This window comes from Ahaetulla prasina, chromosome 16 (genome assembly GCF_028640845.1).
Source record: "Ahaetulla prasina isolate Xishuangbanna chromosome 16, ASM2864084v1, whole genome shotgun sequence".
Lineage (NCBI taxonomy): Eukaryota > Metazoa > Chordata > Lepidosauria > Squamata > Colubridae > Ahaetulla > Ahaetulla prasina.
In genome coordinates this window covers 10,211,674-10,233,397 of record NC_080554.1, presented here as the reverse complement: position 1 = coordinate 10,233,397, position 21,724 = coordinate 10,211,674, and positions in this window count along the sequence as shown.

Below are 21,724 nucleotides of genomic sequence, written 5' to 3'. Positions count from 1 at the left end.
GATTGGACTGTACTGTACTGTACTGGATTGGATTGGACTTTACTGTACTGTACTGTACTGGACTGGACTGGACTGGACTGGACTGGACTGGATTGGACTGTACTGTACTGTACTGGATTGGAATCAAATGACTATACTGGGATAGAATAGAATAGAACTGGACTGGACTGTACTTGATTGGACTGTACTGGACTGGATTGCATTGTACTGGACTGTACTGGACTGTACTGGACTGTACTGGACTGGATTGGAATCAAATAAGGACTATAAAGGGATAGGATAGAATAGAAAATGGACTGGACTGGACTGGATTGGATTGGACTGTATGGTACTGTACTGAACTAGACTGGATTGGATTGGAATCAAATAAGGACTATAAAGGGATAGAATAGAAAATGGACTGGACTTTACTGGACTGGACTGGATTGGACTGTACTGTACTGTACTGGACTGGATTGGATTGGACTTTACTTGATTGGACTGTACTGTACTGGATTGGACTGTACTGGACTGCACTGGACTGTACTGGACTGTACTGGACTGGATTGGAATCAAATAAGGACTATAAAGGGATAGGATAGAATAGAAAATGGACTGTACTGTACTGTACGGGATTGGATTGGACTTTACTGGACTGGACTGGATTGGACTGTACTGTACTGTACTGGACTGGATTGGATTGGACTTTACTGGACTGGACTGGATTGGACTGGACTGTACTGGACTGTACAGGACTGGATTGGACTGTACTGGACTGTACTGGATTGGATTGGACTTTACTGTACTGTACTGGATTGGACTGTACTGTACTGTACTGTACTGGACTGGACTGGACTGGATTGGACTGTACTGTACTGTACTGGATTGGAATCAAATAAGGACTATACTGGGATAGGATAGAATAGAACTGTACTGTACTGTACTTGATTGGACTGTACTGGACTGGATTGCATTGTACTGGACTGTACTGGACTGTACTGGACTGTACTGGATTGGACTGTACTGTACTGGATTGGATTGGACTTTACTGTACTGTACTGTACTGTACTGGACTGGACTGGACTGGACTGGATTGGACTGTACTGTACTGTACTGGATTGGAATCAAATGACTATACTGGGATAGGATAGAATAGAACTGGACTGTACTGTACTTGATTGGACTGTACTGGACTGTACTGGACTGTACTGTACTGTATTGGACTGGATTGGAATCAAATAAGGACTATAAAGGGATAGGATAGAATAGAAAATGGACTGGACTGGACTGGACTGGACTGGATTGGATTGGACTGTATGGTACTGTACTGAACTAGACTGGATTGGATTGGAATCAAATAAGGACTATAAAGGGATAGAATAGAAAATGGACTGGACTTTACTGGACTGGACTGGATTGGACTGTACTGTACTGGATTGGACTGTACTGGACTGGATTGCATTGTACTGGACTGTACTGGACTGTACTGGACTGTACTGGACTGGATTGGAATCAAATAAGGACTATAAAGGGATAGGATAGAATAGAAAATGGACTGGACTGGACTGGACTGGACTGGACTGGATTGGACTGTACTGTACTGAACTAGACTGGATTGGATTGGAATCAAATAAGGACTATAAAGGGATAGAATAGAAAATGGACTGGACTTTACTGGACTGTACTGTACTGTACTGTACTGTACTGGATTGGATTGGACTTTACTTGATTGGACTGTACTGTACTGGATTGGACTGTACTGGACTGCACTGGACTGTACTGGACTGGATTGGAATCAAATAAGGACTATAAAGGGATAGGATAGAATAGAAAATGGACTGTACTGTACTGTACGGGATTGGATTGGACTTTACTGGACTGGACTGGATTGGACTGTACTTTACTGTACTGTACTGGATTGGATTGGACTTTACTGGACTGGACTGGATTGGACTGGACTGTACTGGACTGTACTGGACTGTACAGGACTGGATTGGACTGTACTGTACTGTACTGTATTGGATTGGACTTTACTGCACGGTACTGGATTGGACTGTACTGTACTGGACTGTACTGGACTGTACTTGATTGGACTGTACTGTACTGTACTGGATTGGAATCAAATAAGGACTATACTGGGATAGGATAGAATAGAACTGTACTGTACTGTACTTGATTGGACTGTACTGGACTGGATTGCATTGTACTGGACTGTACTGGACTGTACTGGACTGTACTGGATTGGACTGTACTGTACTGGATTGGATTGGACTTTACTGTACTGTACTGTACTGGACTGGACTGGACTGGACTGGACTGGATTGGACTGGACTGTACTGTACTGGATTGGAATCAAATGACTATACTGGGATAGGATAGAATAGAACTGGACTGTACTGTACTTGATTGGACTGTACTGGACTGGATTGCATTGTACTGTACTGTACTGTACTGTACTGTACTGTATTGGACTGTATTGGAATCAAATAAGGACTATAAAGGGATAGGATAGAATAGAAAATGGACTGGACTGGACTGGATTGGATTGGACTGTATGGTACTGTACTGAACTAGACTGGATTGGATTGGAATCAAATAAGGACTATAAAGGGATAGAATAGAAAATGGACTGGACTTTACTGTACTGGACTGGATTGGACTGTACTGTACTGGATTGGACTGTACTGGACTGGATTGCATTGTACTGGACTGTACTGGACTGTACTGGACTGTACTGGACTGGATTGGAATCAAATAAGGACTATAAAGGGATAGGATAGAATAGAAAATGGACTGGACTGGACTGGACTGGATTGGATTGGACTGTATGGTACTGTACTGAACTAGACTGGATTGGATTGGAATCAAATAAGGACTATAAAGGGATAGAATAGAAAATGGACTGGACTTTACTGGACTGGACTGGATTGGACTGTACTGTACTGTACTGTACTGTACTGGATTGGATTGGACTTTACTTGATTGGACTGTACTGTACTGGATTGGACTGTACTGGACTGCACTGGACTGTACTGGACTGGATTGGAATCAAATAAGGACTATAAAGGGATAGGATAGAATAGAAAATGGACTGTACTGTACTGTACGGGATTGGATTGGACTTTACTGGACTGGACTGGATTGGACTGTACTGTACTGTACTGTACTGGATTGGATTGGACTTTACTGGACTGGACTGGATTGGACTGGACTGGACTGTACAGGACTGGATTGGACTGGACTGGACTGGACTGGATTGGATTGGACTTTACTGGACTGTACTGGATTGGACTGGACTGGACTGGACTGGACTTGACTGGAGTGGATTGGACTGTACTTTACTGTACTGGACTGGATTGGAATCAAACAAGGACTATAAAGGGATAGGATAGAATAGAGAATGGACTGTAATGTACTGTACTGTACTGGATTGGATTGGATTGGATTTACTGGACTGTACTGGATTGGACTGTACTGTACTGGATTGGATTGGACTTTACTGTACTGTACTGGATTGGACTGTACTGTACTGTACTGTACTGTACTGTACTGGACTGGACTGGACTGGACTGGATTGGACTGTACTGTACTGGATTGGAATCAAATGACTATACTGGGATAGGATAGAATAGAACTGGACTGTACTGTACTTGATTGTACTGGACTGGACTGGATTGCATTGTACTGGACTGGACTGGACTGGACTGGACTGGACTGGATTGGAATCAAATAAGGACTATAAAGGGATAGAATAGAAAATGGACTGGACTGGATTGGATTGGACTGTATGGTATTGTACTGTACTGAACTAGACTGGATTGGATTAGAATCAAATAAGGACTATACTGGGATAGAATAGAATAGAAAATGGACTGGACTGGACTGGACTGGACTGGATTGGACTGGAATGGAATCGAATCGAATAAGGACTGGTCTGGGATAGAATAGAACTGGACTGTACTGTACTTGATTGGACTGTACTGTACTGGATTGGATTGGACGTTACTGGACTGTACTGTACTGGATTGGATTGGACTTTACTGGACTGGACTGGATTGGACTGTACTGTACCGTACTGGATTGGATTGGAGTTTACTGTACTGTACTGGATTGAACTGTACTGTACTGGATTGGAATCAAATGACTATACTGGGATAGAATAGAACTGGACTGGACTGTACTTGATTGTACTGGACTGGACTGGATTGCATTGTACTGGACTGGACTGGACTGGACTGGATTGGAATCAAATAAGGACTATAAAGGGATAGAATAGAAAATGGACTGGACTGTACTAGACTGGATTGGATTGGAATCAAATAAGGACTACACTGGGATAGAATAGAATAGAAAATGGACTGGACTGGACTGGACTGGACTGGACTGGATTGGACTGGACTGGAATGGAATCGAATAAGGACTGGTCTGGGATAGAATAGAACTGGACTGGACTGGACTGGATTGGACTTTACTGTACTGGATTGGAATCAAATGACTATACTGGTATAGGATAGAATAGAATAGAACTGGACTGTACTGTACTTGATTGGACTGTACTGGACTGGATTGCATTGTACTGGACTGTACTGGACTGGACTGGACTGGATTGGAATCAAATAAGGACTATAAAGGGATAGGATAGAATAGAAAATGGACTGGACTGGACTGGATTGGATTGGACTGTATGGTACTGTACTGAACTAGACTGGATTGGATTGGAATCAAATAAGGACTATAAAGGGATAGAATAGAAAATGGACTGGACTTTACTGGACTGGACTGGACTGGATTGGACTGTACTGTACTGTACTGGACTGGACTGGATTGGATTGGACTTTACTTGATTGGACTGTACTGGACTGCACTGGACTGTACTGGACTGGACTTTACTGGATTGGAATCAAATAAGGACTATAAAGGGATAGGATAGAATAGAAAATGGACTGTACTGTACTGTACTGGATTGGATTGGACTTTACTGTACTGGACTGGATTGGATTGGACTTTACTGGACTGGACTGGATTGGACTGTACTGTACTGGACTGTACTGTACTGTACAGGACTGGATTGGACTGTACTGTACTGGATTGGAATCAAATAAGGACTATACTGGGATAGGATAGAATAGAATAGAACTGGACTGTACTGTACTTGATTGGACTGTACTGGACTGGATTAGACTGTACTGTACTGTACTGCACTGTACTGGACTGGATTGGAATCAAATAAGGACTATAAAGGGATAGAATAGAAAATGGACTGGACTGGACTGGACTGGACTGGACTGGATTGGATTGGATTGGATTGTATGGTATTGTACTGTACTGAACTAGACTGGATTGGAATCAAATAAGGACTATAAAGGGATAGAATAGAAAATGGACTGGACTTTACTGGACTGGACTGGATTGGACTGTACTGTACTGTACTGTACTGTACTGGATTGGATTGGACTTTACTTGATTGGACTGTACTGTACTGGATTGGACTGTACTGGACTGCACTGGACTGTACTGGACTGGATTGGAATCAAATAAGGACTATAAAGGGATAGGATAGAATAGAAAATGGACTGGACTGGACTGGACTGGACTGGATTGGATTGGATTGTATGGTATTGTACTGTACTGAACTAGACTGGATTGGATTGCAATCAAATAAGGACTACACTGGGATAGAATAGAATAGAAAATGGACTGGACTGGACTGGACTGCAGTGGATTGGACTGTACTTTACTGGACTGGACTGGATTGGAATCAAATAAGGACTATACTGGGATAGGATAGAATAGAATAGAAATGGACTGTACTTGATTGGACTGTACTGTACTGGATTGGACTGTACTGGACTGCACTGGACTGTACTGGACTGTACTGGACTGGATTGGAATCAAATAAGGACTATAAAGGGATAGGATAGAATAGAAAATGGACTGTACTGTACTGGATTGGATTGGACTTTACTGGACGGTACTGGATTGGACTGTACTGTACTGTACTGTACTGTACTGGATTGGACTGTACTGTACTGGATTGGAATCAAATAAGGACTATACTGGGATAGGATAGAATAGAACTGGACTGTACTGTACTTGATTGGACTGTACTGGACTGTACTGGACTGTACTGGACTGTACTGGACGGTACTGGATTGTACTAGACTGGATTGGAATCAAATAAGGACTATAAAGGGATAGGATAGAATAGAAAATGGACTGGACTGGACTGGACTGGACTGGATTGGACTGTACTGTACTGGAATCAAATAAGGACTATACTGGGATAGGATAGAATAGAATAGAACTGGACTGTACTGTACTTGATTGGACTGTACTGTACTGGATTGGACTGTACTGGATTGGACTGTACTGTACTGGATTGGACTGTACTGTACTGGACTGTACTGTACTGTACTGGACTGGACTGGATTGGAATCAAATAAGGACTATAAAGGGATAGAATAGAAAATGGACTGTACTGTACTGTACTGGATTGGATTGGACTTTACTGGATGGTACTGGATTGGACTGTACTGGACTGGACTGTACTGGACTGTACTGGATTGTACTGGACTGTACTGGACTGGATTGGAATCAAATAAGGACTATAAAGGGATAGGATAGAATAGAAAATGGACTGTACTGTACTGGACTGGACTGGACTGGACTGTACTGGACGGTACTGGACTGGACTGGACTGGATTGGAATCAAATAAGGACTATAGGATAGAATAGAATAGAACTGGACTGTACTGTACTTGATTGGACTGTACTGGACTGGACTGGACTGGACTGCTGGACTGGACTGGACTGGACTGGATTGGACTACTGGACTGGAATAAATAGGACTATACTGGATAGGATAGAATAGAATAGAAAATGGACTGGACTGGACTGGACTGTACTGATTGGACTGGACTGTACTGGACTGTACTGGACTGGACTGACTGGACTGGATGGACTGGACTGTACTGGATTGGACTGACTGTACTGTACTGGACTGTACTGGACTGACTGGATTGGACTGTACTGGACTGTACTGGAATCAAATAAGGACTACTGGACTGGATAGGATAGATAGAATAGAACTGGACTGTACTTGATTGGACTGTACTGTACTGTACTGTACTGGACTGGACTGGACTGGATTGGAATCAAATAAGGACTATAATGGGATAGGATAGAATAGAAAATGGACTGGACTGGACTGGACTGGATTGGACTGGACTGTACTGGAATCAAATAAGAACTATACTGGGATAGGATAGAATAGAATAGAACTGGACTGTACTGTACTTGAATGGACTGGACTGGACTGGACTGGACTGTGCTGGACTGTACTGGACGGTACTGGACTGTACTGGACTGGATTGGAATCAAATAAGGACTATAAAGGGATAGGATAGAATAGAAAATGGACTGGACTGGACTGGACTGGACTGGATTGGATTGGACTGTATGGTACTGTACTGTACTGAACTAGACTGGATTGGATTGGATTGGAATCAAATAAGGACTACACTGGGATAGAATAGAATAGAAAATGGACTGGACTGGACTGGACTGGACTGGATTGGAATCGAATAAGGACTGGTCTGGGATAGAATAGAACTGGACTGTACTGTACTTGATTGGACTGTACTGTACTGGATTGGACTGTACTGTACTGGATTGGACTGTACTGTACTGTACTGGACTGTCCTGGACTGTCCTGGACTGTACTGGAATCAAATAAGGACTATAAAGGGATAGAATAGAAAATGGACTGTACTGTACTGGACTGGACTGGACTGGACTGGACTGGAGTGGATTGGACTGTACTTTACTGTACTGTACTGGATTGGAATCAAATAAGGACTATACTGGGATAGGATAGAATAGAATAGAACTGGACTGTACTGTACTGGATTGGACTGTACTGGACTGTACTGGACTGTACTGGACTGGATTGGAATCAAATAAGGACTATAAAGGGATAGGATAGAATAGAAAATGGACTGTACTGTACTGTACTGGATTGGATTGGATTGGACTTTACTGGACTGGACTGTACTGTACTGTACTGGATTGGATTGGACTTTACTGGACGGTACTGGATTGGACTGTACTGTACTGGACTGGACTGGACTGTACTGGATTGGAATCAAATAAGGACTATACTGGGATAGGATAGAAAAGAATAGAACTGGACTGTACTGTACTGTACTTGATTGGACTGTACTGGACTGGACTGGAATGGAATCGAATAAGGACTGGTCTGGGATAGAATAGAACTGGACTGTACTGTACTTGATTGGACTGTACTGTACTGGATTGGATTGGATTGGACGTTACTGGACTGGACTGGATTGGACGGTACTGTACTGTACTGTACTGTACTGGACTGGACTGGATTGGACTTTACTGTACTGGACTACTGGACTGGAATGGACTGGACTGGACTGGACTGACTGGACTGGACTGGACTGGACTGTACTGGATTGGAATCAAATAAGGACTATACTGGATAGGATGGAATAGAATAGAATAGAACTGGACTGTACTTGAATGGACTGTACTGGACTGGACTGGACTGGATTGCATTGTACTGGACTGGACTGTACTGGACTGGATTGGAATCAAATAAGGACTATAAAGGGATAGGATAGAATAGAAAATGGACTGGACTGGACTGGACTGGATTGGATTGGACTGTATGGTACTGTACTGTACTGAACTAGACTGGATTGGATTGGATTGGAATCAAATAAGGACTACACTGGGATAGAATAGAATAGAAAATGGACTGGACTGGACTGGACTGGACTGGACTGGATTGGAATCGAATAAGGACTGGTCTGGGATAGAATAGAACTGGACTGTACTGTACTGGATTGGACTGTACTGTACTGGATTGGACTGTACTGTACTGGACTGTACTGGACTGTACTGGACTGGACTGGAATCAAATAAGGACTATAAAGGGATAGAATAGAAAATGGACTGTACTGTACTGGACTGGACTGGACTGGATTGGATTGGACTTTACTGGACTGTACTGGATTGGACTGTACTGTACTGTACTGGACTGGACTGGACTGGAGTGGATTGGACTGTACTTTACTGTACTGTACTGGATTGGAATCAAATAAGGACTATACTGGGATAGGATAGAATAGAACTGGACTGTACTGTACTTGATTGGACTGTACTGTACTGGATTGGACTGGACTGGACTGGACTGGACTGGATTGGACTGTACTGTACTGTACTGGAATCAAATAAGGACTATACTAGGATAGGATAGAATAGAATAAAACTGGACTGGACTGTACTGGACGGTACTGGACTGGACTGGACTGGATTGGACTTTACTGTACTGTACTGTACTGTACAAGACTGGATTGGACTGGACTGGACTGGACTGGAATCAAATAAGGACTATACTGGGATAGGATAGAATAGAATAGAACTGGACTGTACTGTACTTGATTGGACTGTACTGGACTGGATTGGAATCGAATAAGGACTGGTCTGGGATAGAATAGAACTGGACTGTACTGTACTTGATTGGACTTTACTGTACTGGATTGGAATCAAATAAGGACTATACTGGGATAGGATAGAATAGAATAGAACTGGACTGTACTGTACTTGATTGGACTGTACTGGACTGTACTGGACTGTCCTGGACTGTACTGGACTGGATTGGAATCAAATAAGGACTATAAAGGGATACGATAGAATAGAAAATGGACTGGACTGTACTGTACTGGATTGGATTGGACGTTACTGTACTGTACTGGATTGGATTGGACTTTACTGGACTGTACTGGATTGGACTGTACTGGACTGTACTGGATTGGACTGTACTGTACTGTACTGGAATCAAATAAGGACTATACTGGGATAGGATAGAATAGAATAGAACTGGACTGTACTGTACTTGATTGGACTGTACTGTACTGTACTGTACTGTACTGTACTGGACTGTACTGGACTGGATTGGAATCAAATAAGGACTATAATGGGATAGGATAGAATAGAAAATGGACTGGACTGGACTGGACTGGACTGGATTGGACTGTACTGTACTGGAATCAAATAAGGACTATACTGGGATAGGATAGAATAGAATAGAACTGGACTGTACTGTACTTGAATGGACTGTACTGGACTGTACTGGACTGTGCTGGACTGTACTGGACGGTACTGGACTGTACTGGACTGGATTGGAATCAAATAAGGACTATAAAGGGATAGGATAGAATAGAAAATGGACTGGACTGGACTGGACTGGATTGGATTGGACGTTACTGTACTGTACTGGATTGGATTGGACTTTACTGGACGGTACTGGATTGGACTGTACTGTACTGTACTGTACTGTACTGGATCAAATAAGGACTATAAAGGATAGGATAGAATAGAACTGGACTGTACTGGACTGGACTGGACTGGACTGAACTAGACTGGACTGTACTGGATTGGACTGTACTGGATTGGACTGGACTGTACTGGATTGGACTGTACTGGACTGGACTGGACTGGACTACTGGATTGGACTGGACTGGACTGTACTGGAATCAAATAAGGACTATAAAGGGATAGAATAGAAAATGGACTGGACTGTACTGATTGGACTGGATTGGACTGGACTGTACTGTACTGGACTGGACTGGACTGGACTGGACTGGAATCAAATGGACTACTGGACTGGAATAGAAAATGGACTGGACTGGACACTGGACTGGACTGGACTGGACTACTGGAATCAAATAAGGACTATAGGATAGGATAGAATAGAATGAACTGGACTGTACTGTACTGGATTGGACTTGGACTGTACTACTGGATTGGAATCTGGACTGGACTGGTACTGGACTGGACTGTACTGTATTGGATTGGACTGTACTGTACTGGACTGGAATCAAATAAGGACTATAGGATAGGATAGAATAGAACTGGACTGTACTGGACTGTACTGGACTGTTGGACTGGACTGTACTGGACTGTACTGGACTGGATTGGACTGACGACTGGACTGGATTGGAATCAAATAAGGACTATAAAGGGATAGGATAGAATAGAAAATGGACTGGACTGGACTGGACTGGACTGGACTGGATTGGACTGGACTGTACTGGATACTGGACTACTGGATAGAATAGAATAGAACTGGTCTGTACTATACTTGATTGGACTGTACTGTACTGGACTGGACTGTACTGGATTGGAACTGGACTGGAACTGGACTGACTGGACTGGACTGGACTGACTGGACAGTACTGGACTGTACTGGACTGGATTGGAATCAAATAAGGACTATACTGGGATAGGATAGAATAGAATAATGGACTGTACTGGACTGTACTTGATTGGACTGTACTGGACTGGACTGCACTGGACTGGACTGCTGTACTGTACTGGACTGGACTAGACTGGACTGTACTGACTGACTGTACTGTACTGGATTGGACTGGACTGTACTGTACTGGACTGGACTGTACTGGATTGGAATCAAATAAGGACTATACTGGGATAGGATAGAAAAGAATAGAACTGGACTGTACTGTACTGTACTTGATTGGACTGTACTGGACTGGACTGGAATGGAATCGAATAAGGACTGGTCTGGGATAGAATAGAACTGGACTGGACTGGACTGGATTGGACTGTACTGTACTGTACTGGAATCAAATAAGGACTATACTAGGATAGGATAGAATAGAATAAAACTGGACTGTACTGTACTTGATTTGACTGTACTGGACTGTACTGGACGGTACTGGACTGGACTGGACTGGATTGGACTTTACTGTACTTGATTGGACTGGATTGGATTGGACTACTGGACTGGACTGTGGACTGGATTGGACTGTACTGGACTGTACTGGAATCAAATAAGGACTATACTGGGATAGGATAGAATAGAACTGGACTGTACTGTACTTGGACTGGACTGGACTGACTGGACTACTGTACTGGACTGGATTGGAATCAAATAAGGACTATAAAGGATGGATAGAATAGAAAATGGACTGGACTGTACTGGATTGGATTGGACTTTACTGGACTGTACTGTACTTGATTGGACTGTACTGTACTGGACTGGACTGGATTGGAATCTAATAAGGACTATACTGGGATAGGATAGAATAGAATAAAACTGGACTGTACTGTACTTGATTGGACTGTACTGTACTGGATTGGATTGGATTGGACGTTACTGTACTGTACTGTACTGGATTGGATTGGATTGGACTTTACTGGACTGTACTGGATTGGACTGTACTGTACTGTACTGTACTGGATTGGATTGGATTGGACTGTACTGTACTGTACTGGACTGGATTGGACTGTACTGTACTGTACTGGAATCAAATAAGGACTATACTGGGATAGGATAGAATAGAATAGAACTGGACTGTACTGTACTTGATTGGACTGTACTGGACTGTACTGGACTGTACTGGACTGTACTGGACTGTACTGGACTGGATTGGAATCGAATAAGGACTGGTCTGGGATAGAATAGAACTGGACTGTACTGTACTTGATTGGACTGTACTGTACTGGATTGGACTGTACTGGATTGGACTGTACTGTACTGGATTGGACTGTACTGTACTGGACTGGACTGGACTGGACTGGAATCAAATAAGGACTATACTGGGATAGGATAGAATAGAATAGAACTGGACTGTACTGTACTGTACTTGATTGGACTGTACTGGACTGTACTGGACTGTACTGGACTGTACTGGACTGTACTGGACTGGATTGGAATCAAATAAGGACTATAATGGGATCGGATAGAATAGAAAATTGACTGGACTGGACTGGACTGGACTGGATTGGACTGTACTGTACTGTACTGGAATCAAATAAGGACTATACTGGGATAGGATAGAATAGAATAGAACTGGACTGTACTGTACTTGAATGGACTGTGCTGGACTGTACTGGACGGTACTGGACTGTACTGGACTGTACTGGACTGGATTGGAATCGAATAAGGACTGGTCTGGGATAGAATAGAACTGGACTGTACTGTACTTGATTGGACTGTACTGGACTGTACTGGACTGTACTGGACTGTACTGGACTGTACTGGAATCAAATAAGGACTATACTGGGATAGGATAGAATAGAATAGAACTGGACTGTACTGTACTTGAATGGACTGTGCTGGACTGTACTGGATGGTACTGGACTGTACTGGACTGGTTTGGAATCAAATAAGGACTATAAAGGGATAGGATAGAATAGAAAATGGACTGGACTGGACTGGACTGGATTGGACTGGATTGGATTGGACTGTATGGTACTGTACTGAACTGAACTAGACTGGATTGGATTGGACTTTACTTTACTGTACTTGATTGGACTGTACTGTACTGGATTGGATTGGATTGGACGTTACTGGACTGGACTGGATTGGACGGTACTGTACTGTACTGTACTGTACTGGACTGGATTGGAATCAAATAAGGACTATAAAGGGATAGGATAGAATAGAAAATGGACTGTACTGTACTGGATTGGATTGGACTTTACTTGTCGGTACTGGACTGGACTGGACTGGATTGGACTGGACTGGATTGGAATCAAATAAGGACTATAAAGGGATACGATAGAATAGAAAATGGACTGGACTGGACTGGACTGGACTGGATTGGATTGGACTTTACTGGACTGTACTGTACTGGATTGGATTGGACTTTACTGTACTGTACTGGATTGGACTGGACTGGACTGGATTGGAATCAAATAAGGACTATACTGGGAAAGGATAGAATAGAATAGAACTGGACTGTACTGTACTTGATTGGACTGTACTGTACTGGATTGGATTGGATTGGACGTTACTGTACTGTACTGTACTGGATTGGATTGGATTGGACTTTACTGGACTGTACTGGATTGGACTGTACTGTACTGTACTGTACTGGATTGGATTGGACTTTACTGTACTGGACTGGATTGGATTGGACTTTACTGTACTGTACTGTACTGTACTGGACTGGACTGTACTGGATTGGAATCAAATAAGGACTATAAAGGGATACGATAGAATAGAAAATGGACTGTACTGTACTGTACTGGATTGGATTGGACGTTACTGTACTGTACTGGATTGGATTGGACTTTACTGGACGGTACTGGATTGGACTGTACTGGACTGGACTGGACTGGACTGGATTGGACTGTACTGTACTGTACTGGAATCAAATAAGGACTATACTGGGATAGGATAGAATAGAATAAAACTGGACTGTACTGTACTTGATTTGACTGTACTGGACTGTACTGGACTGGACTGGACTGGATTGGATTGGACTGTATGGTACTGTACTGTACTGAACTAGACTGGATTGGATTGGAATCAAATAAGGACTACACTGGGATAGAATAGAATAGAAAATGGACTGGACTGGACTGGATTGGAATCAAATAAGGACTATAAAGGGATACGATAGAATAGAAAATGGACTGGACTGTACTGTACTGTACTGTACTGTACTGGATTGGACTGTACTGTACTGGACTGGATTGGAATCAAATAAGGACTATACTGGGATAGGATAGAATAGAATAGAACTGTACTGTACTTGATTGGACTTTACTGTACTGTACTGTACTGGACTGGACTGGACTGGATTGGAATCTAATAAGGACTATAAAGGGAAAGAATAGAAAATGGACTGGACTGGACTGGACTGGACTGGATTGGATTGGACTGTATGGTACTGTACTGTACTGAACTAGACTGGATTGGAATCAAATAAGGACTATACTGGGATAGGATAGAATAGAAAATGGACTGGCTTGGCTGGACTGGACTGGACTGGACTAGACTGGACTGGACTGGACTAGACTGGATTGGATTGGATTGGATTGGAATCAAATAAGGACTACACTGGGATAGAATAGAATAGAATAGAAAATAGACTGGACTGTACTGGATTGGACTTTACTGGACTGTACTGGATTGGACTGTACTGTACTGTACTGGATTGGAATCAAATAAGGACTATACTGGGATAGGATAGAATAGAATAGAACTGGACTGTACTGTACTGTACTTGATTGGACTGTACTGTACTGGATTGGACTGGACTGGACTGCACTGGACTGTACTGGACTGTACTGGACTGGATTTGAATCAAATAAGGACTATAAAGGGATAGGATAGAATAGAAAATGGACTGTACTGTACTGTACTGGATTGGATTGGATTGGACTGGACTGGACTGGACTGGAATCGTATAAGGACTGGTCTGGGATAGAATAGAATAGAATTGGACTGTACTGGACTGTACTGGATTGGACTGTATGGGACTGGATTGGAATCAAATATGGACTACACTGGGATAGAATAGAATAGAAAATGGACTGGATTGGACTGGACTGGACTGGAATCGAATCGATTAAGGACTGGACGTCTTAAGGATAGACGTCTGGGATAGAATAGATCTGTACTGGACTGGACTGGACTGGATTGGACTGGACTGGAATGGAATGGAATCGAATAAGGACTGGACTGGGATAGAATAGAATAGGGAATGGACTGTACTGTACTGTACTGTACTGTACTGTACTGGACTGTACTGGACTGGATTGGACTGGAATCAAATAAAGACTATACTGGGATAGGATAGAATAGAATAGAAAATGGACTGGACTGGACTGGACTGGATTGGACTTTACTGTACTGTACTGTACTGTACTAGACTGGATTGGAATCAAATATGGACTACACTGGGATAGAATAGAATAGAATAGAAAATGGATTGGACTGGGCTGGAGTGGACTGGAATGGAATAAGGACTGGTCTGGGATAGAATAGAATAGAATTGGACTGTACTGGACTGTACTGGATTGGACTGTACTGGACTGGATTGGAATCGAATAAGGACTAGACTGGCATAGAATAGAACAGAATAGAAAATGGACTGGACTGGACTAGATTAGAATGGACTGGATTGGACTGGACTGGACTGGACTGATTGGACTGTATTGGAATGGAATGGAATCGAATAAGTACTGAACTGGACTGGAATAGAATAGAATAAATAGAGACTGGACTGGACTGGACTGGAATAAGGACTGGACTGGGATAGAATAGAATAGAGACTGGACTGGAATGGACTGGACTGGATTGGAATGGAATCGAATAAGGACTGGACTGGAATAGAATAGACTGGACTGGAATAGAATAGAATTGGACTGTACTGGACTAGACTACACTGGACTGGAATAGAATAGAACAGAATAGAGAATGGAGTGGAGTGGATTGGATTGGACTGGACTGGACTGTACTGGACTGACTGGATTGGACTTTACTGGACTGGACTGGATTGATTGGACTGGACTGGACTAGACTAGATTAGACTAAGGGCTGTACTGTACTGTAATAGAATAAGGACTGGACTGGACTAGACTAGTCTATAATAGAATAGAATAGACAATAGAGAATGGACTGGACTAGACTAGACTGGACTGGACTGGAATAGAATAGAATAGAGAATGGACCGGACTTGGACTGGACTGGACTGGATTGGATTGGACTGTACTGGACTGGATTGGAATCAAATAAGGACTGGACTGTACTGTACTGTACTACTGTACTGGAATCAATAAGGACTGGACTGTACTGTACTGTACTGTACTGATTGGACTGTACTGACTGTACTGTACTTGATTGGACTTTACTGTACTGTACTACTGTACTGTACTTGATTGGACTGGATTGGACTTTACTGGACTGTACTGTACTGTACTGGATTGGACTTTACTGGACTGTACTGGATTGGACTGTACTGTACTGTACTGGATTGGAATCAAATAAGGACTATACTGGGATAGGATAGAATAGAATAGAAAATGGACTGTACTGTACTGTACTGTACTGGATTGGACTGTACTGTACTGGAACCGAATCGAATAAGGACTGAACTGGGATAGAATAGAATAGAGAATGGACTGTACTGTACTGGATTGGAATCAAATAAGGACTATACTGGGATAGGATAGAATAGAAAATGGATTGGACTGGACTGGACTGGACTGGACTGGACTAGATTAGATTAAGGACTGGACTAGACTAGATTAGATTAAGGACTGGACTGGACTGGAATGGACTGTACTGGACTGTACTGGACTGATTGGACTGTACTGACTGGACTGGAATAGAATAAATAGAGACTGGACTGGAATCGAATAAGGACTGAACTGGGATAGAATAGAAATGGACTGGATTGACTGGACTGATTGGACTGTACTGGATTGGACTACTGGATTGGACTGACTGTACTGGACTGACTGACTGGACTGATTGGACTGTATGGGACTGGATTGGAATCAAATAAGGACTGGACTGGACTGTACTGGACTGACTGGACTGATTGGACTGACTGACTGGACTGATTGGACTGGACTGGACTGACTGGACTGGATAGAATAGAAAATGGACTGGAATCAAATAAGGACTACACTGGACTGGATTGGACTGGACTGGAATAGAATAGGGAATGGACTGTACTGTACTACTGTACTGGACTGACTGTACTGGACTGGATTGGAATCAAATAAGGACTATATTCTCTTCTCTGTTTCAAGATTGTCTTCCTTCTTCCCCTCCTCACCCCTCCGTTCCCTCCCCTCCCCTTCTTTATGTTTTCTTCGTGCCTTCTTTTCTTTTTTCTTGCTCTTTTTATTCTCCCCCCCCCCCCATCTTCTCTTCTAAGTTTAGGTTGGATTAGTTTGTACGACAGTCATCGAACGTCTGAAGTAAAAAAATAAATGAATCCATATTTAAGAAGAAGAAAAAAAACAGGAAGGCCTTTTTAGTCAAGTCAAACGTTTAATAAAAGTTTTGTCTTTTAAGATTCATCGAAGATGTCCGATGGCAACCTTAACAGTAAAGAATTTCACTGGCCAGTAAACCTTCAACACCGCCTCAGAACCAATGAAAAAGCAACAGTGCAAAAATCCAAAAGACGACAATATCCTTACCGCCATCGCTTTGGTACCAAATTTTTGAGGAGGGGGCTACAGAAAGGAGGAGGAGGAGGAGGGATGTGTGTGGAGTCATCGTTTTTTTTAACCTGGCTGTTCCAGCTGGGGACAGCGGGCATTGCAACCCAACAGATGGAAATGAAACTGAACCGAGAAATGGCAAAGAGCAATTCTCTTATTTCACCTTTGCCAATTTTGAGATTGTAGGAACTGTGATGTGATTTGGGGAGGTGGCAAATCGGAGGCCAGGGCTGTTGTGCCAGGCTGATTCCGCTGCCTTGGTGCTTGGGCCACTGGGCACCCACCTCAGAGCAGAAAAATGAAATAAAATAAGATCCATAGATTTGGAGAACCCCTTTGCTGGATAGGATAGGTAAAGGGGTTCTTCGCTCGCCCAGAAGCAGGTATGAAATGCCTTCAGTAACTTTTTTTTGGGGGGGGGTGTTTCCCTTTCCTGATCCCAGATGGATTGGATGACCACCGGAGAGCTATCGCTTCACTTCCTTGCTCTTTTTTTTATTATTATTATTTTAAATTTTTAAAAATCTTTTCGTAATGAGGACAGAAAAAATAGAAAATGGACTGGAATCAATAAGGACTGGACTGTACTGTACTGTACTGTACTGGACTGGAATGGAATGGAATCGAATAAGGACTGAACTGGGATAGAATAGACAATAGAGAATGGACTGTAACACCGCCTCAGAACCAATGAAATAAGGACTATACTGGGATAGAATAGAATAGAATAGACAATAGAGAATGGACTGGACTGGACTGGACTGGTACCAAATTTTTGAGGAGGGCTCCAGAAAGGAGGAGGAGGATGTGTGTGGACTGTACTGGACTGATTGGACTGTATGGGACTGGATTGGAATCAACAGATGGAAATGAAACTGAACCGAGAAATGGCAAAGAGCAATTCTCTTATTTCACCTTTGCCAATTTTGAGATTGTAGGAACTGTGATGTGATTTGGGAGGTGGCAAATCGGAGGCCAGGGCTGTTGTGCCAGGCTGAATAGATCTGTACTGGACTGGACTGGACTGGACTAGACTAGACTGGACTGGAATGAAATAAAATAAGATCCATAGATTTGGAGAACCCTTTGCTGGATAGGATAGGTAAAGGGTTCTTCGCTCAGAAGCAGGTATGAAATGCCTTCAGTAAATAAAGACTATACTGGATAGGATAGAATAGAATGAAAATGGACTGGACTGGACTGGACTTCCTTGCTCTTTTATTATTATTATTTTAAATTTTAAAAATCTTTTCGTAATGAGGACAGAAAAAATAGAAAATGGATTGGACTGGGCTGGAGTGGACTGGAATGGAATAAGGACTGGACTGTACTGGACTGGATAGAATAGAGAATGGACTGTACTGTACTGGACTGGATTGGATTGGATTGGACTGTACTGTACTGGACTGATTGGACTGGAATAAGGACTATAAAGGGATAGGATAGAATAGAATAGAATAGAATAGAATAGAATGGACTGGACTAGACTAGACTAGATTAGAATGGACTGGACTGGACTAGATTAGAATGGACTGGATTGGACTGGAATGGAATGGAATCGAATAAGTACTGAACTGGACTGGAATAGAATAGAATAAATAGAGACTGGACTGGACTGGACTGGAATAGAATAGAGAATGGACCGGACTAGACTAGATTAGAATGGACTGGATTGGACTGGAATCAATAAGGACTGGACTAGACTAGTCTATAATAGAATAGAACTGGACTGGACTGGAATAGAATAGAATAGAATAGAACAGAACAGAACAGAACAGAACAGAACAGAATAGAGAATGGAGTGGAGTGGATTGGATTGGACTGGACTAGACTAGACTACACTGGACTGGACTGGACTGGACTGGACTAGACTGGACTGGACTGACTAGACTAGATTAGACTAAGGGCTGTACTGTACTGTAATAGAATAAGGACTGGACTAGACTACACTGGACTGGAATAGAATAGAATAGAGACTGGACTGGAATAAGGACTGGTCTGGGATAGAATAGAACTGGACTGGAATCAAATATGGACTACACTGGACTGGAATAAGGACTGGACTGGATTGGATTGGACTTTACTGTACTGTACTGGACTGACTGGATTGGACTTTACTGTACTGTACTGGATTGGAATGGAATAAGGACTGGACTAGACTAGACTGGACTGGGATAGAATAGAATAGAATAGAACAGAACAGAACAGAACAGAACAGAACAGAATAGAGAATGGACTGGATTGGATTGGACTGTACTGTACTGACTGGACTGACTGGACTGGAATCAAATATGGACTACACTGGACTGGATTGGACTTTACTGTACTGTACTGGACTGACTGACTGGACTGGACTGGAATAGAATAGAACTGGACTGGAATGGAATAAGGACTGGTCTGGGATAGAATAGAATAGGACTGTACTGGACTGTACTGGATTGGACTGTACTGGACTGGATTGGAATCGAATAAGGACTAGACTGGCATAGAATAGAACAGAGTAGAAAATGGACTGGACTGGACTAGATTAGAATGGACTGGATTGGACTGGACTGGACTGGACTGGAATGGACTGGACTGGATTGGAATGGAATCGAATAAGGACTGGACTGGAATAGAATAGAATAGAATAGAATAGAACAGAACAGAACAGAACAGAACAGAACAGAATAGAGAATGGAGTGGAGTGGATTGGATTGGACTGGACTAGACTAGACTACACTGGACTGGACTGGACTGGACTGGAATCGAATAAGGACTGGACTAGACTAGATTAGACTAAGGGCTGTACTGTACTGTAATAGAATAAGGACTGGACTGGACTGGAATAGAATAGAATAGGAACCAGAGGCGTGAAATAAACTTTCTTGGAGAACTTATCAACCATCAACCATCCCACTGGAAGCAACTTTGATGGACTTTCATCCAACTGTGAGCTCATCGGACTTTTAATTTCCCATAATGCCCCAAGGCACTCCTCTATGGCATGATGGGAAATTTAATATAGCAGTCCAGGAACCAAGGAGGGGATCTTTATTGGAGAACTTACCAACTACCAACCATCCAATTTGAAGCAACCTCAATGGACTTTCATCCAGCTGTGAGCTCACTGACTTCTAATTTCCCACAATGCCCCAAGTGCTTCTCTATGGCATGATGGATTAGTTTGTACGACAGTCATCGAACGTCTGAAGTAAAAAAATAAATGAATCCATATTTAAGAAGAAGAAAAAAAACAGGAAGGCCTTTTTAGTCAAGTCAAACGTTTAATAAAAGTTTTGTCTTTTAAGATTCATCGAAGATGTCCGATGGCAAGCTCAACGGACTTCTAATTTCCCACAATGTAAACCTTCAACACCGCCTCAGAACCAATGAAAAGCAACAGTGCAAAAATCCAAAAAGACGACAATATCCTTACCGCCATCGCTTTGGTACCAAATTTTTGAGGAGGGCTCCAGAAAGGAGGAGGAGGAGGAGGGTGTGTGTGGAGTCATCGTTTTTAACCTGGCTGTTCCAGCTGGGGATGCAAGGTGATGTTGTAGAGAAGATGGCTGAACACCCGTTTCTCAGTGATGAACCGATGGTTTCACCTTTGCCAATTTTGAGATTGTAGGAACTGTGATGTGATTTGGGGAGGTGGCAAATCGGAGGCCAGGGCTGTTGTGCCAGGCTGACTCCGCTGCCTTGGTGCTTGGGCCACTGGGCACCCACCTCAGAGCAG